Source organism: Felis catus, chromosome X, assembly GCF_018350175.1.
Source record: "Felis catus isolate Fca126 chromosome X, F.catus_Fca126_mat1.0, whole genome shotgun sequence".
Lineage (NCBI taxonomy): Eukaryota > Metazoa > Chordata > Mammalia > Carnivora > Felidae > Felis > Felis catus.
Window position 1 is genome coordinate 4,535,348 of NC_058386.1, and position 24,970 is coordinate 4,560,317.

Below are 24,970 nucleotides of genomic sequence, written 5' to 3' on the forward strand. Positions count from 1 at the left end.
TCGCGAGGGAGGCCTTGGGTTTGCTTCTCTCCTTGCTCCCCTGGTTTCTGCATAAGCCAGGCAGCCCTGGACTGAGGCTTGAGCTCCGTGAATGGCTGACCTAGCCGCTCATGGCGTCTTTCCTCTGGGATGTGGTTGGTTGGTTTGTGGAGAGGGCCGTGACTGTTGACCTTCTTGGCCCTCAGAGTACAGTCGCAAGGACTCACCTCCGCGAGAGAAGCCAAGCTTCCTCCCGGCACCGGAAGGCAACTGAGGTGGCCCACGGCACAGCAGTGTCAGCCTCACGTGGGGTCTGGCCACAAATGCAGAACCGGAGGCCCCACCCAGACCTACTGAATCAGCCGGGTGGCCGAGGCCACTGACCCCCACCTGGGGTATGTGGGGCACTGCACTGTGGTGTGGGAGCTCCACCTGGTATGAGGATCTCTGCTGGCGATTATTTTTATGTGAAAGTGTAGGAAACGTGCCAGACCTTGTTAGGGTCTATTATCTGCGTGGACACTGGTAGGCGATCCCCACGGTGGGTGGTCACGTAGCCCGGTCAGCTTTCCCAGTGTCTTGGGAGACGACAAGTGGGTGGGATCCGTGCCTTCGACTTATTTTACTTGAATTCAGGTTAATGCAATGTGTGTTTTAGGGTTAAATGTATTCACAGGTTATATATTTCATTTATTTAAATGTTTGTTTACCTTGAGAGACAGAGCATGCAGATGAGCAGGGGAGGGGCACAGAGAGAGAAGGAGAATTGCAAGCAGGCTCTGCGTTGTCAGCACAGAGCCCAACGTGGGGCTTGACCCCATGAACCCCACGATCATGACCTGAGCTTGGATTCCTAACTGACTGAGCCCCCAAGGCGCCCCTATTTATTTCACTTTTAAACCGACCCTCACAAAATGGAAAAAGGGCTTAAAGAAACTTCTATCAGGGAAGTAAAATGCCAGTCCATGTTAATGACAAGGAAACGTAACTTCCAGCATGAATTTCAGAGCACTCACGAATGAGAAAAAACACACATGGCATTGGTACATAAGTAGATGTCACTCGTCTAAAATTGTATGTATACGGGGCGCCTGGGTGGCTCAGTCCGTTCAGCATCTGACTTCGGCTCAGGTCACGATCTCACGGTTCGTCATCCGAGCCTCACGTCAGGCTCTGTGCTGACAGCTCAGGCTGACAGCCTGCTTCAGATTTTGTGTCTTCCTCTCTCTCTGCCCCTCTCCCGCTTGCTCTGTCTCTCTCAAAAATAAATAGAAACATTAAAAAAATAAAATAAGATAAAATTGTATCTTACAGAGAGGATGAATGCTCAAACATTGGGGAGATTGAAGTGTGTGGTCAAACCCTAGCCTGTTTTTCTGTCTGCCTGGGTGACTGGACATGACCATGGACATCTGAGGGAGGGGCCTGAGGTTCATTGTGCCCCCCTGGTAGGAGCCTCGTTCACCACCGGGATCCATGGCACTACACAAGGTCTCCTGCCCTCCCCCTCCCCCTCTTACCTTCCATCTCATTTTGTTTTGTTTTGTTTTGAGAGAGAATGCGTGCACACAGATGTACCACACGCACAGTTGCACGAGTGGGGGAGGGTCGGGGAGTTAGAGGGACACAGGATCCCAAGCAGGCTCTGTGCTGACGGCAGACGGCCCCATGTGGGGCTCAAACTCACGAATCGTGAGATTGTGCCCTGAGCTGAATTCAGATGCTTCACAAACTGAGCCCCCCGGGCTCCCCTCATTTTAAATTCTCTCCCTCTTGATTTTTGCCTCTGACTTTATCCTGTGGCAGGGGCCCCTCCCTCCAGGACAGGTTAGGGGTAGGTGTGCCCATGGTGGATGTGCCTGATGATGCTAGAGCAGACACCATTAACTCATTTATATATAAGAATAATTAACCGCTTTCCCAGCGAGGTTGTTGAGATGGTTTATAAGGTAGCGAGCATGTCCCAGTCGCTGGGGAGGCCTAGGGCTTTTACTACACATGTTATGAAACAGCAAGCCAATTTTAACCGCGAACACCCAATCATTCTTTAATGTGCACCCTGAGCACCTGTCTTGTGTAAACATCGCTGAACACGGAGTGGGGCCCCATGCATCTTGTATAAACTGCCACAGAGGATCAAAGCCTTCCCGACCAGCCAGCAGTGTTATCAGAGGAGCTGGATGCAAGGTGTGTGCTCTCGCAGGTGAGGCTGAGGACAGAGTCTGTCCTTGGGGAGGAGATTCAGCATGGGGGGGCCACGGGCACCCCTCCTGTGATCTGGGGGGAAGAGACAGAAGGAAGCAAGATGCCAGCATCCCCAGGCGACTCAGTCAGTTAAGTGTCAGGTCAGACTCTTTGTTTTGGCTCAGGTCGTGATTGTCAGGTTCCATGGGTTCAAGCCTCGCATCTGGCTCTGCGCTGGCAGCTCGGAGCCTGCTTGGGATTCTCTGTCTCCTCTCTCTGCCCCTCCTCCACTTGCACTGTCTCTCTCTCAAAATACATGGATAAACTTAAAAAAAAAAGATAATCTTTTAAGGAAAGTAAACAAGAAGAAACACTGTATATATATTTTTTCTTCCCTTGTGCAGTTTATTTTTTTTAATTTTTTTTAACGTTTATTTATTTTTGAGACAGAGACACAGCATGAACGGGGGGAGGGTCAGAGAGAGAGGGAGACACAGAATCTGAAATGGGCTCCAGGCTCTGAGAGGTCAGCACAGAGCCCGACGCGGGGCTCGAACTCACGGACCGTGAGATCATGACCTGAGCCGAAGTCGGACGCTTAACCGACTGAGCCACCCAGGCACCCCTTCCGTTGTGCAGTTTACATGCAAATCCACAAGGGCAGTGTTGGGGAGGAAGAGTTTTACTCTGCCCTTCGTAGATTCTTCCAGCTGGTCTGAGAGTTAAATTGACATGAGGCATATTAACAGGAGAAAATCAAATTTAATTTCGTAGGTACAGGAACACCACGTACGTGAGGGGTTCCAGGTCAGAAAGGTAAAACGAGGTATCTATGCCATCCTGAGCTAAGGAGTGGGATGGTGTCCTCAAAGGAGAAGGCAAATCATGGGGCGGTAAGAACATGTTCAGTAATTAGATGTTTGCCCTGCCACACAGATGGGCACTCAGATAAAATTCATCTCTGATAATAACTCTCATTCTGAGAAAGAGCCCTAGTTTAGATCCTTGTAGGTGGTTATGGGAGGGGTGAAAGCTGCTCTTGAGCCTGCGAGGTCTTGTCTGTCTCCAGCTCTAAACAGTCCCTGTGCCAAGCTGACCCACTCTGGGGAGGCTTGCTCGGAACCCCTTCAGCAGCATCAGCAGTGCCTGACTGTGACCTTAGTAAAGTAGCAGCTCTGACCCTAGTCAGCCCCAGAGAAGCAGGTGTCCCCCTTTGCCAAGCTCCACCCTGCTCCTGGACAAACCAGCGAAGCAGATGGCAGGTGGGAGCAGACATCTGGCTGCTCTGCCTCCTCCTGTCCCTCCCCAAGCAGACAGGAGCCTGGAGGCGCCTGGGTGGCTCGGTTGGTTGAGCATCTGACTTCGGCTCAAGTCATGATCTCACGGTTCGGTTCATGAGTTCAAGCCGTGCACGGAGCTCTCTGCTGTCAACACGAAGCCTACTTCGGATCTTCTGTCCCCGTCTCTCTGCCCCTACCCTGCTCGTACTCGCTCTCTCTCAAAAATAAACATTAATTTTTTTTTTTTTTTTTAAAGAAGACAGGAGCCTGGAATGGGCATGTGCCAAACCATCCTTGCTAAATCCGTCAGTCACATGTTGTCTAGAAGGACTGTTCCTGGGGTCAGTGGTGTTCTTTTCACTTTTTTTTTTAACACAGTATTTCCCAAACACGTCACACACGCACTGTTGAAAAAGGAAGTAATACGTGTTAACTTCCATTAGGTTGGGTCCATCCCAGCACACTTTTAGAAATGCCAGGCTGCTGTTATGATTACAGTCCAGGAAGACTCCAAAATTCTAACCACAGCTGTCCTGAAGCAATCTTTTAGTATGAGTTTGGGATCTGAGCACGTCAATGGGACACCCAACACGTTGAGATAGCAGAATAAATCTACATAGTAAAACTGTACAGAATGAGAATCTTAAGTACCTCCCAGAGTGAAGATTCTAACAATCGTAAGAGCAATGGGATGTGTGTGTCTACATACAGACACACGCATTTATGGTACGTACATAAATAATCTAGTGTGTGTGTGTGTGTGTGTGTGTGTGTGTGTGTGTGTGTGTGTGTGTGTTTAAAGTAATCTCTGTGCCCAGCATGGGGCTTGAACTCATGGCCCCAAGATGAAGAGTTACATGCTCTCTTGACTGAGCCAGCCAGTTGTGTGTGTGTGTGTGTGTGTGTGTGTGTGTGTGTGTGTGTGTGTGTGTTTGTTTTATTTTGAGACAGAGACAGAGAGCGAGCAGGGGAGGAGCAGAGAGAGAGAGAGAGAGAGAGAGAGAGAGAGAGAGAGAGAGAGATTCCCAAGCAGCCTCCATGCTGTCAGCTCAGAGCCCAATGCGAGGCTGGGATTCACAAACCATGAGATCATGACCTGAGCCGAAACCAAGAGTCAGACGTTTAACCAGGTGAGCCATCCAGACGCCCCTTAAGAAACTGGAGGAAAGATGTATATAATTTAAATATGTTTAGCTTACATATACGCAGACGCGTATAAGTAATATATGCATTTATGGTTTTTAGAAACTGATGAATAAAATTCATTACATAGCATTTCAACAGACTTGATTTACACATACACATGCATTGAGTATGTAAATAGATGTGTGTGGCTTTCAGAAACTTAAGAGGAAAGTTTTTTTGTATATAATGTGTATGTATGTATACGTAAAATAGCACAGACTTGAGAGTGGTATAATATTTTACAATATTTTGTTCTTTTGTGGCCACACTTCAAATGAATATGTATGTCGGCTGCCACTGTATTTAACATGTAAGGAGTAACACTTAAAAAGAATGTATTTCTGGGGCGCCTGGGTGGCTCAGTCAGTTAAGCATCCGACTTTGGCTCAGGTCATGATCCCATGGTTCGTGAGTTCGAGCCCCACATCGGGCTCTGTGCTGACAGCTGGGAGCCTGGAGCCTGCTTCGGATTCTGTGTCGCCCTCTCTCTCTGCCCCTCCCCCATTTGCTGTCTCCATCCGTCAAATAATGAATAAACGTTCAAAACAAAAAACATTTAAAAGGATGTATTTCAGCTCTGTTTCCCAGGGCCATTTCCACTACTCTGCATGAACCTTAGAGGCAATCAGTTCCTTCCTCCTGGAGTAGACCACAATGCCATTTTAGGGAAGGTGACATCCAGGACTTAGTTTGGGGTTTAATGATAAAGCTTCAAACCCCGGAATGCATTCTGTCAAAGAGAAGGTCACGATTAGTTCACAGGGCTAGTCAACAGTGAGAAGTACATGGTAATGGGAGACCGTAAGTTACCGAAAGCGCCTCCTGGAAACAACCCAGAAATTCCCACCTTCCTCCGTTGTTCAGCCCCTGTCCATGTCACACATTCTGTAGGGGGCTTTCCTACGTGATTTTTGTGATGCCCGGTAACGTTCATGGTAATCACAAGGAGGGTCTCAAGATGAGGGGTGGTTTAGCGTTTCTGGGCTTTTTGCAGGTGGTGGGGGTGCCTTGCTGGAGAATAGCTGAGCTCACCCCGAATGAACGCAGAGCTAAACGTGCTGAACGCTATGTCACCATAGATAATACAATAGGAAAACTGAACGGTGGATTCTGGGGCCCCAAGGCCTCTCCTCCCCATATGGCTAAGAGGAGAACCCTTCCGTGAACACCATGTTGCCTGTCCCAGTGGCCTGATTTGCATGGAGATGCTTCTTCCTTGATTCAGGGCCCTCATGACTGAGCTTTGGTCTTTATGCTCAGTCCTGGAGAATGAGTCTTGGCTTGCTGATGCCTGAATGACTGCGTCGTGCCCTAGTTCTGTGGGAGTTGAGAATTTTCCAGCAATGGTCTCTCCACTGGGCTGTTCCTCTCTAGAGAGCCGAGTGAGACGGCATACCCAGTTTTGGCTGAGGGTTCCTCTGTGATGCCTCTGATGGGCAGACCAGTCAGAGCTGGGCCGTTGTCCCTAGTCAGTAACCTTGCCTGGAACATATTCTTCCTGCTGTGCGGGGAAGAGGGCTGGTGCTCAGAGAGGCTGAGTGCTTTCCTGAGGTCACACAGCTATCCGATGCCAGAGTCAGAACTGAATTCATATCCCCTCATTGTGAGGGGATATTTATTGTAGTGCTGTACTACGTTGAGAGAATCGGTCGAGGGGCAAAGAAGTAAAGTGTCAGGGGAATCTTCGATGGAGGTAGCCATAGTCGGGCCCTGTGGGATCTGGGCCCTGTAGCAGGGAAGGAGAAAGACACATGAGAGGTTTGCAGATGGCTTGCTCTTTGGGACTTCTGCTTGGGAGGACCTCTTTCGAGGAGGACGAGGAGGGGGCTCCTATAGGAGCAGACACCACTACCCCTGTCTCAGGAGTTGTGGATGGACAGGAATTGGCTGGGTGGCTCCCAAGAACCCGTAAAGATGCCCTTCAGAGGGAGGGTCTGTCTCCACTCTGCCACCTGCAGCCATGTCTCAAATAGGACCCTTGAGAAGGGACCTTTCTGTCCCTGTGGCCCCACCTTGCCCTGCACACTCCAAGCCACGGGACTGTGGCAGCAGCTGGGGCGGGGGGCTGGGTCATAAATGAGAAAGCCAGCAGCCACCCTCCAGACCACCAAGACCATGCTTTTGCTGGGGGGGGGGGGGACTCATGTGGGAATTAAACCTGTAGAGTTTCAGCATTGCCCTAGACATTTCTTGGTGAGCTTTAAAGCATTCAGCGATTGGAAGCATCCGGGGTGTGCTGGAGTTTTGACCACTAGCTCATATGAAACCTCTATCCCATGTGCAAGTTTTATGGAGTCCCCAGGAGACCAGACATCACCCCGTGACGGTGTGTGGGTCATGCTTATTCACAATAAGATATTGTTTCAGATTTCGGTGCGGTATCCTCTTGGGTTACCGTTAAGAATGGGAACTATGTTAGCACCTGCTGCATTATGTATTAATTCAGTGGGTGCCTACCAGGAGCCAGAGGCACACAAAATAATTACAAATGGGCAATGTTTTATTTATAGAGGTGGGATAATGAGCACAACCACTCAGAGTTCGGCTTTACCTTTTTTCTTCTTGTACACAAACACGATGAATGATGTGAGGGGAGAAGGCAATCCTGGAAGCTGTTTTTCCTGAGGTTTGGTTTCCCCCAAGATATGGGAGATGAGAGTCCCTGCCCCTTTCATCAGTGTTGAGGGCACACCTACCTGCTCGCCACCCATGAAGCCTGCCGCTGTCCTTGCTCAGCGCCCGAGCCTTGGTGTTGGCGACGGGCATGAATTCCTCGGGGCCCCGTGTGCCGGGTAGGCGGCTGGAACTCCCCTAACAGACAGGCTTGGAGGGCCTGTGTGCATCAGGATGTGCACAGAGCATTCAAAACATCACCGTCGCCCGCGTCCCCAGGTCTTATTGCTGGAAGAACACGTCGGCACTTGTCCGCCCCCCTCCCGTAGCTCTGTTTCCTTGTCCCGCACTGACACATGAGGAATGCTGGCTGAACGGCTGGCTGCCCCCCCCCCACCCCCCGCACCTGCCAGCCGGTCAGTAAAGGTTGCAGGGAAGCATTCAGACCCGATACGTGTTCTGAACGAAGTGATACCTAGCACGTGAATACTCAGCTGGGGTCAGGAAGGGCAGTCTCCCTCTGATTTATATGTGAAACATGTGGGGTGGGAGGGAAGACAAATGGAGAGATACGTGCAGTTAAATAACTTTTCTATGATCGATTCGCCAATCACCCCGCGATGACTGTCTGGCCGTACCTGGGCTGTCTCGTGATTATTCACAGCCCGGGAGCTCTGGGCTGGGTCCTGTCCAGCATGGCTCCTTCAAAAGCTGTGTGAGGTCCTTGGACGGAAGGTACAGTGTCAGAGTCTCCTGGTGAGAGAGCACCCTGTGGAGCAGCCTCGGAAGAACCGGTGAGTTGGATTGCTTTTTGGTTTTGGTTTTGTTTTGTTTTGGATCTTCTGTGGGAATAACGAAAGTTGGTACACTCCTACCTGTTGTGTTACAGTTTTTAAAAAACCTTTAGGACCGCCTGGGAGGCTCAGTCAGTTAAGCGTCTGACTCTTGATTTCGGCTCAGGTCACGGTCTTGAGGTTCATGAGGTCGAGACCCTCACTGGACTCCATGTTTACAGTGCAGAGCCTGCTTGCTATTCTCTGTCTCCTTCTCTCTCTGCTCCTCCCCACTCCTCTCTCTCTCTCTCTCTCTGTCTCTCTCTCTCTCTCTGCCCCTCTTCCACTCACACCCACTCTCCCCATCACAAAATAAAATTAAAAAAAAAACAAACCTGTAGAACCACCTACAAGAATTCATCTGTTTTCATTTTCATCTGCCCTGAAACAGGGAGGTCTTGAGGGAGAAGAAACTGATTGCCAAATAGTCTTTCTTTCTTTCTGGATTAAAGTGGTGGTTTGAAAACACACGCTTGATCAAAAGAATAATGGAGAGCCCAGAGGCAAGAAACCCAAGAGGAAATGAGCAAATAAAGAGGTGCATTTTGTGCTGTGCTTAAGTCAGAAGAGAGATTGAATTAACCTTGTATATCAAAATATTAGGACCCGTGCTTCTGGGTTAGATAGAATGCGTGTAAATACGATGTGTGTGCCATGAAGCACATGCCGTGAAATATTGGTATTTGTGTAAGCTTGCAACTCATTGCTTTCCTAAAGAGTAAATTTGAGGCATAATCAAGAGCGGTTCTGCTCTTGTTTTAAGCTTTTTTAAATTTTGACATATTTATCTTTCATTTTAAGTGTACGGATACAAAATAATGTCTCATGAGCCCCTTGCGTTGGTGTTTGGAAAAAAAAAAATAAAAGGCAGAACACAGCTGATACCAATTAGTAGATCCATTGCTGAACAGGCTGCATTGGTCTTGCTTTGGGTGGGGGCTTCATTACCCCAGTGTTGGACATTATGTCCAGCTGTGTAGACGGTCTTTGCAAAGGAGGGGGGTTAAGCAACGAATGGCATGTGGCTGAGAAATCGACCACTCTTTATTCTGAAGATTGGTATCAGTTGCGGGAGATAAGCATCCGGAACAACGTGACCTTTGCAATGCCTGCCATACGTAACCTACCCATCATGAGTCAACAAAAATGCGTGATTTCCTTTTTTTCCCCAAAGAGGGGTGCTACGACTTGCACGTAATGTCTTTCGGATAAACCTTCCGTGCCGTTCTCTGAGTGAATGATCCTAGTTAATTACGACGTTCAGTACTTGCTTACTTCTTATGCAGGTAGCCACATTTGTCACATATGCGTTGATTTCATCCTCTAAGTTAACCCTTGCAGGTTGAATTTGAGGGCCTATGAGAAGACTTGTCACTGGAGATGACGTCACTAAAAATGGTGAAATGCTGGTCAAAAGATTATTCCATTCTACAGTTATTTACGATAGGCACTTTTTGTCTCTACAAATGCATGATAGCACCTGACAGACTATCCCTATGAATTGGTGTCTACAGTGACACTAATATTTACCAAGTGAGAAATTGCCCCATTTTCATTTATACTGAGATTAAAACATAATGACAGATGATATCAGGATCCAAAAATGTAAATGCTTTCAGTGCATTAAAAAAAAAACAACAAAAAAACGCTCCTTCTATTTACATTTAAAACTAAAGAATAAATGTCAGGCATTGCTTAAAAGGCTCATTGAAATATGGGGCACCTGGGTGGCTCTGTTGGTTGGGTGTCCGACTTCAGCTCAGGTCACGATCTCGCGGTCTGCGAGTTCGAGCCCCGCGTCGGGCTCTGGGCTGATGGCTCAGAGCCTGGAGCCTGCTTCCGATTCTGTGTCTCCCTCTCTCTCTGCCCCTCCCCCGTTCATGCTCTGTCTCTCTCTGTCCCAAAAATAAATAAACGTTAAAAAAAAAATAAAAAAAAAAAGAATAAATGTCAGCCGTTGCTTAAAAGGCTCATTGAAATATGGGGCACTTGGGTGGCTCTGTTGGTTGGGTGTCTGACTTCAGCTCAGGTCATGATCTCATGATTTGTGGGTTCAAGCCCCACGTCGGGCTCTGTGCTGACAGCTTGGAGCCTGAAACCTGCTTCCAATTCTGTGTGTCCCTCTCTCTCTGCCCCTCCTCAGCTCACACTCTCTTTCAAAAATAAATAAATGCTAAAAATATATATATATTTTTAAAAAAAGCTGATTGAAATAAACATTAAAAGTTTCTGGGAAAAACTCTAAAAACTCTTCTCCAGAGCACTCTCTATCTCTATTGTTTTGTTTGTATCTTGTCCTGTCATTAAAATTCCTACCTTGTTTGGAAATTAACCCTGTAAAACTTGGCCGCTGAGTCAACAATCCCTTACCTAGCACCCTTGGGATTCAGGCAATGAAATATGTTGCAATCGTGAAACACAAGTCCAGTCTTACCTGGAGGGTTGTCCACGTGGGAAAACACTCTGTGTAAATACTGTGGGTGCCAATGTCAATAATAATTAAGTGCTTATTACGAGGAGGAAGTGCAGGCCAGAGAGTCACTTTGGGCTCACTGTAGCGCCTTTGACTTTCCACTCCGGCAGAAAGCACTGAGGTGAGACAGAGGGGGTCCGGGGTCCTGTGTTCCTCTTAGTGGCTCCAGGACTGGGGGATGTCTCGTCCAGAGACAGACGCGGGACTGGGATGTCCCCTTTTGCAAGCAATGTGTGCACCCCGGGGTTTCTCGGTTGCAGCACTGGAAGGTTCATTGCCGTAGGGACTGACCTGTCTTTGCAGGATGTTTACTCTCTACCCATCAGCATCCTGTTCAGTGTGGGCAGGTTTTCTCAGCGCCTGGTGTCTTGACTCCTTTCCAAGTGCCCCTGCCACCTTACAGATACACAGCTCTTTGTCCATAACCAACAAGAACAAAGACAAAAGGATGGGAAGCCAGGCTCTTGGGGAAACTTATTTTTGGCAGTTCTGCACCAACGGACGCAGAACCCATGTAAAGTTGAACAGTTTGTATCCCATGGAATGCTGCAAGACTGTTCATATGTGTGTCTGCAGGTTGCCATCCAGAACTTCGGTCAGGCTGTGTTACGTAACACACGATATACTCACCATTATGCTGTCTCTTGTGTGTATATGCATTATGTACTGTACTAATCACTTTGCAATATGTATACATAACCAGTCATTATGTTGCACACCTTAGACTTAGATATGGTATGGCAATTATAGCTCAGCAAACCTGGACTGTGTCTTTAACAATCAATAAAACTGGAATACAGATGTCTGTATGTGCCAAAGTTTTACTGAGATACAACTGACATACAACATCCTGGGAGTTTAAGCTGGACGATGTGGTGATTTGTTATTCGACATATCAAATATATTTCCAATGTGCTAGTTAAAAAAAATTTTTTTTAGCATTTGTTTATTTTTGAGAGACAGAGTGTGAGTGGGGGAGGCACTGAGAGAGAGAGAGGGAGACACAGAATCCGAAGCAGGCTCCAGGCTCTGAGCTGTCAGCACGGAGCCCGACACGGGGCTTGAACTCACGAACCGTGAGATCGTGACCTGAGCTGAAGTCAGACGCTTAACTGACTGAGCCACCCAGGCGCCCCCCAATGTGGTATTTTATATGTCAAATATATATCCAATGTGATATTTGATATATCAAACATATGTCGACATATCATATATTTGATATTTTATATATTGCAAAGTGATCAGTGCAATAAGTTTTGTTAACATCCGTCACCTCACACAGTTGCAGATTTTTCTTTCTTCCCATTATGAAGTGGTATCATACAACGAGTGTTCTAGAAAAAACAGCAGTGTCCGTTATGAGGGTCAGAGACGGTCCTGGGGACAGCTTCACTTGGGAGCAGTCTGCATACTTTCAATAAATTTGTTTTGATTTTTTTAAAAATTACCTTCTAAAACCCAAAAAGAAATTTTTGAATTCTGAAATACTAACTTGGCCCCAAAGCTTGTGTTTCGAGACAGTATACCTGTGCTTGTCATTGCAAACGGGGAAGAGTTCACGTTGAGCCCGTTGTGACTTTGAACCATCAGATGATGGTTGTACCAGGTGGGTTTTCCCATTTACGGTATCAGACTATGTTCCCGTATCCCCCCAGAGGCACCTTCTACCACTAAAAACCTCACGATTTTTCTAAGTTCTGCAAACTTTGCGACAAGGGGAGAATAGTCAGAAACCTCCATTCAGCCAGAGAAGTAGGACAGAATTTCTGTGTCTTTTGGCCACTGTCCCTGATGAGAAGCAGCTTCTGACCCCTCTTCCCCAGCCCATGCACCTGGGAGGCAAAGAACACTTATTCAAATCTACTGGGGGTCACAATGGCCCAACCTGGGATCCTAAACCAAACAGCATGTCTTGACTTTGGAAAGGCCACCTGTTCGATTCCATTAAGAACAAATACTAGGGCATTTGTGGCTCAGTCAATTAAGCATCTGACTCTTGATCCCAGGGTCATAGAATTGAGCCCCATGTTGGCTCAGCATGGAGCCTGCCTGGGATATTCTCATTCTCTCTCTCTCTCTCTCTCTCTCTCTCTCTCTCTCTCTCTCTCTCTCTCTCTGTCTCCCCCTCCCTCTCTCCTTCCCTCTGCCCCTCTCCCCCACTCATACACTCTTTCTCTCTCTAAAATGAAAAAAAAATGTATTAAAAAAGAAGTATTGGGGAGCCTGGGTGGCTCAGTGGGTTAAGCATCTGACTCTCGGTTTCGGCTCAGGTCGTGATCTCACAGTTTGTGAGTTCAAGCCCCTCATGAGGCTCTGCACTGACAGCACAGAGCCTGCTTGGGATTCTCTCTCTCACTCCCTCTGTCCCTCTCTCCGCCCCCCCCCCCCCGCCATGCCGCAAAATAGCTAAACTTAAAACAGAATTAGCAGAACGGAGCTTTGAGTTAAGCAGACTTATCCACCTCAACAGGACTCATAGTTTGGGGCAGATCATTCTCTGTTGCCACGCATGGTCTTGTGCATCATCAGATGTTCATTCGCATCCCTGGCCTCTACCCAGTGGATGCCAGGAGCGCAGCCCTCAAGCTGTGATGACCAGAAGTGTCTCCAGACGTTGCCAAGTGTCCCCTGGAAGGGAAAGGTACCCCTAGTTGACAAGCAGTGGTTTGCCTGATGCTATACTGTGCGATGAGCCCTATTTTACAGGTGGGAAAAACAAACCCGTGCTCTACAGATGGCATCACGGTCAAGAGCTTTTGTGTCCCACTGTATTGTCACATACCGCACGTGTGGCTCATCCAGAGAGCTGTCAGAAGCCTTCTAGGCTGAATCTGATAGCTCACATGTTATTGAGAAGCTGAGTCACGATAGCCAGCAACGTGAACTGATTTCTAGGGGTTTCTACTTGCAGTTAGCCCCAGTGACGAATTCGTGAATCGAGAAGGTTGCAGTGGTAGCTGTGTAGAGCTGGGCGGTTGGCTCAGGAGCTTTTTGGCTGTCAGCGACAAACCCAGTGCCTCATGGCCCATAAATAAACCTCAGCTCTGGTATCTCTTTTAATGTTTTTATTTTTTATTGAGTTGACATTCATATAGCACACAAATAACCATTGTAAAGGGTGCAATTTGTGCATTCAGCCACTGCCTCTCTAGTTCTAGAACTTTCTAAATCATTCCTCCAAAACCCTCATTCCCCTTCTCCTTGGCCCTTGGTAACCACAAACGTCCTTTCTGTCTCTGTGTATTTGCTTATTGAGGACATTTCCTTTAAATGGAGTCATACGCCATGTGGCCTTTTGCGGCTGGATTCTTCCCCTCAGCATCGTATTTTCAAGGTTCGTCCATATAGTAGCAGGTGTCAGAACTTCATTCCATTTAATGGCTGAATCATATTCTATTTTATGGACAGAAAGGGATTTTCTAGTTGCATGTGTGGGAAGGTCACAGAATCAAAGGAGAAGCTTCAGAATCCAGGACTGGCTGCCTTAAACACAAGCTGAAATTCTTTGTAAGGCTGATGGACGTGATCTCTACGGGTTTGTGCCTTCTGATGGAGGCAAACCCCACTGTATTGAAAATAGTTGCTTTTGGGGGTATCCAGGTGGCTCAGTCGGTTAAGCGTCTGACTTCAGTTCAGGTCATGATCTTGTGGTTCATGAGTTCAAGCCCCGTGTCGGGCTCTGTGCTGACAGCTCAGAGCCTGGAGCCTGCTTCGGATTCTGTGTCTCCCTCTCTCTCTGCCCCTCCCCTGCTTGCGCTCTGTCTCTCTCAAAAATAAATAAGCATTTAAAAAAAATTTTAAAGAGAAAATAGTTGCTTTTGCATCCTGGTTAAACTCTGTGGTGTTAGGAGAATTTTATGTGTAATTGGGGCTGGGTACCGTGGCTGTTATCCTTGGCTGCATTCCAAATTACCACAACTGTAAGGGCTCACAATGCCACCCGTCGATTATCTCACAGTATATGTAGCTCAGGTATCAGGACATGGCTTACCTGGGGACTCAGCTCGGAGTCTTACAAAGCTACATCAAAGTGTTGGCCACAGTTGTGTTCTCATCTAGAAGAGAGAGGGATCCCCTTCCAAGCTCATTCAAGGTTTGAGCAAATCTTGTAGTTCTTTGTGTTTGTGGGACTCCGGCCCTTAGTCCCCAGGAACTGCCCCTCCCTATTGGCATTTCACACCGTGACTGTTTCATCGAGACCTGCAGGAGAGCATCTCTTTTGTTAGGAATCTGTTTTCAAGTGCTCACCTGATTAGGCCAGGCCCACCCCTGATAGCGCCCCTTTCGATTAGCACCAAGTCAACTGACTGGGGACCTCAAACACACATGCAGCGTCCGTTTACTTTTGCCATATCCTGTTGGTTAGGACATCACAGGTACCCTCACATTCAAGAAGAGAGGATCACGCAAAGAGGTAAGTACCAGGGGCTGAAAGCTGGGGAGGCTCTCTTAGAATTCTTCCTGAAAAGGGGCCTTTTTGTGGGTGGAGCTGGGGGCCTAAATATGGTGTAGAACATACGTTGCGTCCCAGGAACCAAACGACTCAGTTCCCTGCACTCATTTGGAGGAACTGACGTCTGTGCCAAGGTTGTTAGTGTTGGTGCGAATTAGATCGTTGTAGCATCGTTTATTTCCATTTGACGGATGAAAGCACAGGGGACCCGACGTGTAGCTGAGTGGTTCGTGGCGTGCATGCAGGGGACCCCACAGACATCTGCCAGCCACCACCCTCGGTGTGGGGCTCGCCCTGGAGCCCGCGGGCCCTGCAGTGGGCGGGCTCACTCACCGATTGGGAATAGTTGTATGCTAGCACCCTGCTTCTTGTCCCTCCTGTGCCCTTGCCCTGAACGTCTGCTGGGATAGAGGCTCGCGTCCCCATGCCACACCTGGGGGTTGCGGTCCCCACCAGCCGTGGCCCAGAGCCTGCTTGCACTCACACTAGGGGCTGGGCGCTTGGGAATGTCTCAATTTCAGGACATCACATCACACGATCAGACTTGATAACACAGGCCTGTTTGTTTTAAATAAACTTCTGCTTCGATGCATCTGTAACGCTTTTCCATCGGGGTGAACTTCACACAAAGTACAATCAACCCCTGTAAAGAGGGCAACTCAGAGACATTTCGTGCATTCAACCCCTGCCCCTCTAGTCCTAGAACTTTCTACATTGTCCCTCCCACACCCTCACGCCCCCTCCCTCAGCCCTCGGGAACCACAAATGTCCTTTCTGTGTCTGTGCGTGTACTTGTCTGGACATTTCCTGTAAGTGCATTCACAGGCTGTGTGAGTGGCTTTCTCGCATGGGGCGTGATGCGTTCACGGTTCACCTGTGTGACGGCACACGTCAGTCTTTCGTCCCACTGTATGGCTGAATCCTGTTCTAGTTTATGGATACGTTGGATGCTGTTTATCTGTGGACATATGGATGGACACGTGGGTCACTTCCACCTTTCGGCTGTTGTGAATACTACAGTTCTCCACGCAGATGTACAAGGGGCACGCGGGTGTATACGTAGCTGTTCGCGACCCTGCTGTGCACGGGGCACGTGGGTGTGTAGGTAGCTGTTCGCGACCCTGCTGTGCACGGGGCGCGCGGGTGTGTAGGTAGCTGTTCGCGACCCTGCTGTGCACGGGGCACGCGGGTGTATACGTAGCTGTTCGTGACCCTGCAGCCAGCTCCTCTGGGTGCATCCTCATACACGGCATTGCTGTGTCGTCTGGCATGTCCATTCGACTCTTTGAGCAGCTCCTGTGCTGGTTTGCACCGTGTGTGTTTCAATAGCCGTTCGGTCTTGAGGCCCTCGTCTTCGAGGGTTTCGTCTGAGCAGCCCTGAGAGGCAGAATTACAGCATCTCCTGTCCGAACTTGTGTTGAGGAGACATGCGTTCAGCTGTGGAAGAGCGTTGGCAAAACCTTGGCATATATTATCAGCATTGCTGAGACTTGTTTCTGTCTGCCCTGCAGCTTATTAGGAAAGGCAGGAGCCAAGGTGTCAATAAATGGGACAGGAAGGCCCAGCAACCGGTCGGTCACTGACGGGCGGTTTCTCATGGTTCCAAGGTCGTGAGATGACACCCTCGGGCAGGCCCAGGGCCCAGGCGTCCCATCCCCATCCATCCTGACGTGGCCCCCGCTGGGCACTACCTCTTGGTGGCTCGCCTCCCAGCCTTGAAAATCCACGGGGCCGGCATGGGGTCCCTGCATGCACGGGGTCTCCTGGGATGCCTTCCCCTCCTGCCTGTTCCCCAAGCCGGGTCAGCTGCCTTTCTGTTGGCCCCTGGCTTCTTGCATCGCTCTCCTGCTGCTCCCCCTGCAGTGTGTCACCTCTCCCTTGGTCTGGGGACAGAACTACAGGTTCTGACTTCCAGAGGACAGACCCAGGGGACCATCAGCTTACGGTCTTCAAGCCCCAGCTGTATCGGGGCCGTTATGTTGGGGTTTACTGTTCTATTTTAGACCTCACCTCTGACGCCCGTTTCCTCACCCTCAATACAATCGCATCCAGCTGACAAATTACGAGATTAGGGACTTTATTAGACATAATCGCATAGAAGTGGCTGAGTGACTAATTACAAATTAGTGCTCCTGGCCACTGCCCAGCCATCAACTAGGAAACGAAACATCTCATGGTGCGGTACGCAGGGTCTTTGTGGTACGTCCTTCTGTGTGTGATGGCATCCGTCGCAGGGACCGATAACGGTGATCCTGGGGGCCTTTTGTGAAGACGTACAGAAATTCTGTATGTTCCCACCTGCCTTCGAACACGCCTGCCACAAAGGTTTGTCAAACGGAAATGGTTTTCCTGCGATTTTAAGTCATGCGCCTTACATTTGTCTGCATCTTTTAGACTGAATGAACCTTGTGCATAAAATTATACTTGGAGTATAATTACTTCGTCGTGGCTCAAATGGGGACCTATGGTGGGGGGGGGGCAAACATCATTTTGACCTGTGATAACTAGATATTAGGGATATTTGGAATCATTGAAGTGGCCTTTTTTATATTTTTCGACCAACATAACCGTTACTCGGTGATCTCCTTTGAATCCTACCAATAGTTGGTCTATTCATAGAAGCACTTGTGTTTTAATAAGACTTTTAGGGTTCCCTTTCTTTAACCAAACCTATAGCCTCCTCATGTGGGGATACTGTCCCGAGAGAGTTGTCCCTAACAAAACTGATTATATTCGCACAACTCATGCAGGAACCACGTCTGGTTATCCACAAGGAGACACGGTGGTGCTATTTCCTGGCATGTTTCAAGGACAGAAACTCATGAATGGAATTTCTCTCAATGCAGATAAAATCCAAAGCTGATGGGTCATTTCTGTCTCAGAATCTCAGTCTTCCTCTCTGCCCCTCTCTCGCTTGCGTTTGCATTCTCAAAAACAAACATTAAAAAAATTATAAAGAAACTAACCTTGGGGCGTCTGGGTGGCTCTGTTAAGCGTCCGATTTCAGCTCAGGTCATGATCTCACGGTTCGTAGGTTCAAGCCCCTCATCAGGCTCTTTGCTGACAGCTCAGAGCCTGGATCCTGCTTCAGATTGTGTCTCCCTCTCTCTCTCTCTGCCCTTCCTCTGTTCACACTCTGTCTTCTCTCTCTCAAAAATAAAAAGACATTAAAAGTTTTTTTAAAAAAAAACTAAAGGAGTTTAATGTTCTAAGTGAATTTTTACTATCCACTCTATTCTTATTTTTCTTGAAATAGTTGGTGAAATACGTGTTCACAGTGTGGAGGCACATTTTCCACGCCATTTAATTCACCCACTTGTACGATTCAGTGGTTTTTATCAGGTTACCAAGCCGTGGGACCTCCTTAAGTCAGTTTTAGAACAGGCTCATCACCCCAGTGAGACCCTTCATGCCTAGTTCCTAATCCCCATTCCTATCCCCTGCCTGAGCAGGTTTTTAAGAAGTCATGTTTTTTTCTATGTTTCATCCCATTTCTTTGAACCCAGGGCGTATGAATATGGCCCTTGGGGCTGTTGACAGTCGTGCAGTTACATCATTCCGCTGCATGACCCTATTATCATTGTCCTAGAAAGACCCAGAACTGAATCGCTGAGGCATGAGGAAATGAATCCTGCGCATGCCGTATGTGCTATATATCTCCGTGACCCCGCTGAGAATGCTCGCCTTGGTCTTCCTTGACACGAAATCACGTAAGCCCTCTTCTGCCGCTGTTGCTGTTTTCTCCTCCTCCTCCTACCTGTTTATTTCCTGAGGAAATGCCTGTGGCCTTCTTTCCTACACTCGGGCCCTTAGGACTGATTTCTCCTTAAGCAGGCCAGCTCACCTGTCAATGAGACTGCTATAATTTGTACATCTATGACCACTATCATTTGAAAAATAGATCATTATTTCAAGAGACACATCTAATAAGAGGGGTAAGGAAAATACAGCGCATATGGGTGCATCACACGGTTGTCACTTGAACCCAAAACCTGGAATCTGGATATGGGAGCATGCTGGAGAGACTACTTGGGTTATGAGTTTTCAAGAGCAGCAATCCAAAGTGATGTAATTTGGGAACAGACAACAGGCCCCCAGGCCTGGTGCGGACAATAACTAGTGAGTTCTTACCCACAGATAAGATTGGCACAGATGCCTGGTCTGTTGGTAATCTGGGACTTCAGCTATTGGACATCTGTTGGGAGTCTTGCCCGACCAAAAGCTTAATATCTTGTAAACTCTTTTCTTTCTGGAAACTTCATCCCGCAGATAAAATATTGCTCTGAAATTGACTGTGATAAACAAGGAAGAGTTGCTTGGTGATGTACAAGTGATCATATCCTTGGGTAGAACAGCCCTCCCTCTTTTAAATGTAATGGTAATAGTAAATGACCAACGTACCTTGGCATGGTTCCTGAGGTTTAGAGTCACTTAGACACAAATATAGATGTCCTCTCCTGGCCAGGGACTCTGAAAATGTAATGGCTCACGTGTTAGGATATACTCAAACATGGAAGTCCGCCATTGCACTCACAAAACCATAAGGGATCCAGAGGATGAGGGAAACCATACGGAATTGAGGAAACCAGCATGGTGGGAACCCCAGGCTCTGAAAGGGAATATTTGCAAAGTCGGGGAAGAGAGAGAGAATCATGCAACGAATGGCTTACCTTTCTCCTAGAAGGTCAGGAAGACCAAGTATCCAAAACACACTGATTGGAACACTCTCTTGCTGTCTGGTTCCCAGGTCTCCCTTGACTCAGGTTCCGTGCCCTTGGACGGAACTGCACTCCCTCTGTGTCGCACCGTCAGAAGCATAGAAACTTAACCACGTTTAGATCACAAGTCCTAAAATGAGGATGTTGGCAGAGCTCCGTGTCTAGGGGAGAAGCTGTTTCCTTACATTTTCCAGAGGGCACCTGCATTCGGAGCCTCGTGTCCCTTCCTCATTTTCTCCACACTGTTCCTTCCCTCCTGGTGTCTCCTTCTCTGACTTTGCCTGACCGCCCCCTTTTTATAAAGACCCCTGGGACTAGATCATTAAATCCTCCTCGTGAAACTAATGTGACACTAGAGTTGACAAACTAACATTTAGATACAAATTTGAAACATTAAAAAACGGAAGAGACCCTTGTGATGACATTGGAGTTGGATCATCTCCCCATCTCGAGATCCTTAACATCATCATGCTTGCACAGTCCCTTTTCATGTAAGGTGACATAGTCACAGGTTCCTGGGGCTAAGAACGTGGCCATCCTTGGGTTCCATTGAGAATAGACTTTGATCAGAGTCTTCTGTGGGCGTATCACTTAGCTGTAAATGTGTTCAGGGGTACATTAGTCACAACTGCCATTGCTTGCTAAAATGAGATTTTTATATAAGTAATGTCCATGTGTCCACTAACAATCAGTGTGCACATGAGCTTTTTCTGCACCAATTTCATACAATAGAGACATTTTTCTCGGGTCAGTGTTCTTGAGCCGACGTCTGTGGATGCAAAGAGAGACAAAGGTTGACTCCAGAGTAAACAGATTCATTCCATTAATGAATACCAAGCACTATGTTTATCAGGATGTTCTTGATGACTGGGCATTAACGAAAACATGAAAAGTTTTCTGCTTGCTTTCTTTCTGTCTCTCTCTCTTTTCCATCCCTCTCTCCTTTATCCATCCTTCCTTCCTTCCTTTCCTTCTGTCCTTCTTTCTTTCTTTCCTTCTCTCCTTCTCTACCAGAGCAACTAACTCTGTTCCGTGATCTTTCCTTTCGGTGTTTGTTCAATGACTTTTAATGGAGCGTACTTTGGGGGAGTGGGAGCTGTTTTTCTGGAGGCCCGGTGAAGAGAGTTTTGGCTCCTGTGACCTCTCATAATCTTCATGCTCCCGTCACCTGTGGCTGGGGCAACTGAGTCTGTTGGTTTTTCCCTGGCCATTGCCTCTGGTATTATTCTCCTGCATCACGACTTTGTCCTTTCTTTTCTTTGCTGACAGACTTCTCAAGAGTTAGCTCTTTCTGGCAATTGACTTCTGGATTCTTCCCTATTCACTGGCTCTCTGTGGATGGCATAGATGTTCCAACCAGAGTCTCTGAATTCTAAACCCAGCAGGGAATGAAGCAGGAAAAGTCAGTGTTACCGCTTATTAAAATCATTCCTTGACAAGCATAAGGCCCTGGAGACTAGTCACCCTTTGCTGTCATGACTGACCAGGGCTCAGCGGGTCCTGGGATGAGGCAAGTGGTGTCAGGTGGACAGCAGAGACCTGGGTTGCGGTGCCCTTTCAGCAGCTCCATGGGTGACATCGGGCAGGCACCCACCCTTCACAGGCTCCATCGACGTCCTTGGTTTTTAACTCCCAACATAACTGCAGTTCTACAGTCAGTCCCTGGGGGTTGAGCCATGACGCCCATGTTCTCCAAAGCTCCCAGGCTAAAATCTGAGATCCAGTGTCCTGGGTTTACATCGGACCATAAACCCAGGTGTTAATGTAATGAATGATACTGCACTTTTGGGGAGGGTGGGGTTAGGAATCAAGTACGAGGTGATTTATAAAAGTCTTCACATGAGAGAGCTGGCATGCACCATAAATTCCCCCAGCCACCCAAGATTGATAATTTTACAGTGAAAGCAAGTAATTATGAATCTGCCTCTAAATCACATTTTAAAACCCGCACTCAAAAGTTGACAAACTGTCTCCATAAGTCAGACACTACTTACCAGCCTGTTACCAGCAAGCAAAGCCCAGAACCGGTGCTTTTCACGGCTGTCACGTTTGTCGATGCCCTGATTCACCTGTGCCTGTAGAGAAGGGGATGTTTAACGTGCACCGGGGAAGCCCTTCCTCTTGGAGTCAGAAGGCAAGTGTGTCTACCCATCAAAGAATAAGAGACTCTTGTACGGTAAAAAAACACAGAAGTGGTGTTTGGCCATTTGTGTGTTCCAAGTCCTACACATACTAATTCAACGTATGATCACATTTACCATAAAATGTTGAGATTATAAGACGGGCCTTCCCAATGCTGGGTCCTCGGGGTGAAATGGAATCCCATTTGTGGATGCTGTGCTCATCGAAACAGCAGTTAATAGGGCGAGGTCGGGCCAAGAAAGGGTAAGGATGAAGAGTCACAGACCGTGGTTTAGGAAGGTAACTGTCCAAGAGGCGTGAACATGAACAACTGAATGATGTGGCCTCAACGAGGGCAGGAATCTGCAAAGGTCTGCTGGTGTGCATGGATGCAGGTCTCTGGCCAGAGGCCCATCAGCCCCTGCCACACACCTGCCCATCACCAGCAGACCCCCAGCAGACCCCCTGCAGACCACGAGCTCACCCAGACATCACACTGTTCCAGGCTTATTGAGTTACCCCTGGGCTTTGAAGCCAGCAGAAGTTTCAGGAACCTTGTTGTCAGGGCTGAGATGGTGTCCTATGAGTTGATGCTGGAGGGATGGCCTCTTAAGAAACAATTATCGGGGCGCCTGGGTGGCGCAGTCGGTTGAGCGTCTGACTTCAGCTCAAGTCATGATCTCATGGTTTGTGAGTTCGAGCCCTGCGTCAGGCTCTGTGCTGACAGCTCGGAGCCTGGAGCCTGCTTTGGATTCTGTGTCTCCCTCTCTCTCTCTACCCCTCCCCTGCTCATGCTCTGTCTCTCTCTTTCTCAAAAATGAATAAACTTTAAAAAAAAAGAAACAATTATAATTTATTTTGTCATTCCTTCTGTTTTTTAAGGATCGACTCCACTGTTAATTGTAATACTTTCCCCACTTATATCTCATATAAAAGAATGAGCATTAGTATATCCTTTGAAGGTAACTCAAAGGTCTAGACACCGTCAGTAAGGATATGCAGAAGATCATAGATTAAGTAATTGCTAGTGTTTTGCCATATGGGCTTTGTCTGTCCAGCCGGAAAGTTGACGACTGTGTGGGCTTTGCCTTTCATGAGTCAGGTGCCCAGCCGTGCATCTCATAGTGGGGGCCAGAAGCTGTCAGGAGCTCGCTGAAAGGAAGCCAGGTAAAACTTCGCACCTGTGCGTTCGGTGTCTGCCAGGATCCATCACATCCCTCCAGTGCTGGGCTTCCCCTGAGTGAGTTCTATCTCTGTGGCCCCACCATGGGATGGCTAGTCCTTCTCATGAGGTAACGCTAACCGGAAGCTGCATCCGGGCCCCCGGTACAGCTTTTGGAACTGTGTATCTGACTAGATAGATACACGGATTCTAGCGTTAGCTCTGAGCTTTGACCTCTCCGGTCCTTTTACCTGTAACCAAGGGGGAATGTCTTTTGAGAAATATGACCAGTTACTGGTTGGATGTTGCATAGGAAAGTGCTTTGAACAGCGGCGAATGCCTGTAGGTTGTGTGGGCTCCTTGGGGTGGATTCCTGGATGCTGCTTTCAGAAATAGTAGAAATGGGGCCATCTGTGGCAGCCTGCAGACACGAGAGAAGAAGGTGGGTTTGGGGCAGCGCTAGCTTGCCTTGCGTTTCCCTGCCTCCCTGGGCTCTGCAACTGAGAGCTAGGGACACCCATCCGTTCTTTTTCCCTCTTTTTTTTTTTTAATTCCAGTATAGGTAACAGTGTTGTAGTAGTTTCACATGTACAATGTAATGATTCAACAGTTCCCTACCTCACCTGGTGCTCACCACAGCAGGTACCCTCCTTATCCCCATCACCTATTTCTCCCCTCCCTCCACCCACCTCCCCTCTGGTGACCATCAGTATGTTCTCTGTACTTAAGAGTCTGTTTCTTGGTTTGTCTTTGTCTTTTTTTTCTGTCTTTGTTTTGTTTCTTAAATTCTACGTATGAGTGAAATCATACGGTATTTGTCTTTCTCTGACCGACCTACTTCGTTTAGCCTTATGAACGGTCTAGCTCCGTCCATGTCATTGCAAATGGCAAGATTTCATTCTTTTTTACGGCCGACTGATACATGATATATGGCTGTGTATAGATACCACAACTTCTTTAACCATCCATCTATTGATAGGTACTTGGGTTGCTTCTATAATTTGACTCTTGCAAATAATGCTGCAGTAAACATAAGGGGGGCATGCGTCTTTTCAAGTTAGTGTTTTTGTATTCCTTGGGTGAATACCCACTAGGGGAATTACTGCATCATAAAATTCTATTTTTAATTTTTGGAGGAGCCCCCACACTGTTTTCCGCAGTGACCGTGCCAATTTTCATTCCTACTGACACTACAGAAGGGTTCTTTTTTCTCCACATCCTCACCGACACTTGTTGGTTTTGTGTTGATTTTAGCCATTCTGAAAAGTGTAAGGTGATATCTCATTTTGCTTTTGATTTGCATTTCCCTGACGACGAGTGATGTTGAGCATCTTTTCATGTGTCTGTTGGCCATCTCTTCAGAGAAATGTCTGTTCGTGTCTTCTGCCCATTTCTTTAAAGTTGGATTATTTGTTTATTTGTACGTTAAGTTATATAAGTTGTTTATATTTTTTGGATAGTAACCATTGATTGCATATATCATTTATAAATATCTTCTCTCAGGAGTTTGTCTTTTAGTTTTGTTGGTTGTTTCCTTTACTGTTTAGAAGTTTTTTTGATGTATTCCCAATAGTTTATTTTTGCTTTTGTTTCCCTTGCCTCAGGAGACATAAGTAGAAAAATGTTGGTATGGCCGATGTCAGACAAATTACTGGCAGTGCTTTCTTGTAGGATTTTTATGGTTTCAGGTCTCACATCTAGGTCCTTAATATATTTTGCATTTATTTTTCTGTATGGCTTAAGAATGTGGTCCAGTCTGGGGACACCTGGGTGGCTCAGTCAGTTAAGCATCCAACTTTGGCTCAGGTCATGATCTCACAGTTTGTGGGTTTGAGCCCCACGTTGGGCTCTATGCTGACAGCTCAGAGCCCAGAGTCTGCTTCAGATTTTGTGTCTCCCTTTCTCTGCTCCTCCCCTACTCGCACTGTGTGTGTCTCTCTCAAAAATAAACAAACATTTAAAAATTAAA

At 47.6% G+C, this 24,970-nt stretch overlaps 1 protein-coding gene across 3 annotated transcripts in view; it reads left to right on the top strand.

Moving 5' to 3' along the window:
* STS (steroid sulfatase) overlaps nucleotides 1-24,970 on the top strand; it is a 159,522-nt gene that overhangs the window by 6,191 nt on the left and 128,361 nt on the right. Inside the window, exon 1 of one of the 3 annotated variants that reach the window (XM_019823525.3) lies at nucleotides 7,890-8,035. The exons of the other annotated variants lie outside the window; for them this stretch is intronic. The gene's annotated coding sequence lies outside the window, so the exon portion shown is untranslated. Of the gene's footprint in view, nucleotides 1-7,889; nucleotides 8,036-24,970 lie in introns of those variants that run through there. 3 annotated transcript variants of the gene reach the window in all.